This window comes from Propithecus coquereli, unplaced genomic scaffold (assembly GCF_000956105.1).
Source record: "Propithecus coquereli isolate 6110/MARCELLA unplaced genomic scaffold, Pcoq_1.0 Scaffold298, whole genome shotgun sequence".
Classification (NCBI taxonomy): domain Eukaryota; kingdom Metazoa; phylum Chordata; class Mammalia; order Primates; family Indriidae; genus Propithecus; species Propithecus coquereli.
In genome coordinates, this window is record NW_012148596.1 from 722,123 (window position 1) to 722,924 (window position 802).

Sequence of the window (802 nt, forward strand, 5' to 3'; positions counted from 1 at the left end):
TAGTTTTAAAGGCATTAAACTTAATTTTATATTTATTGGTATACTTATCCATTAGTTAGCTAGAGCATTTTAAACTTTCAAATAGATTTTTTTTTAAAAAAAATCTTGCTTCTAGAAAGCATGTTTTTTTAAAATTAATACTTTAAAAAAAATCCACTATACATTAATTTTCCACAGTAATACCGGCACCAGTTTTCCTTCCACTTCTGTCTCACTATCTCCACAAAAGTAAAAAAATCCAACTAAGAAAATCCCAATACTCACTATTTCTTAGTTCCCAATAGGAGGTATTTATGGCTCTAGGAGAAATCAGGTGTGAAGAAATAAGCAACTTATAGTCTCATAAATATTTATCTTGGAAGCTTTGGGGCCTCAAGAAAAAGAGAAACTGGCACAAAATCAGGTTGTGTCATATTTAATGAGTGATGGGGAAGAGAACATGTGGACAGGTGCATGCACTCATGTATGCACAGAAAAGCGGCAATGTGGTAAAAAGCAAATTCTTACCCAAGGTCAGAATTTTTTATTAAGCGCATTTCTATTAGTTGCACAAACAAACCAATGAATCCTTATGTCAAACCATGAAATGTGAAGAATCTCCATGGGAGAGATTTCTTTCACTCTTCAGAATACCTTTTTCCCCTCAAATACTTCACACGGATTTTCCTGGTACAGTCGCATCACACCATGATCCTCCATGTTCTCTAATATATGCAGCATTCAAAATTCAAACTTCTGCCTTTTTAACTCAAATATTGCAGTTACTCATGTGTAAACTTGAAATTGTTTCACCTTAATAAAG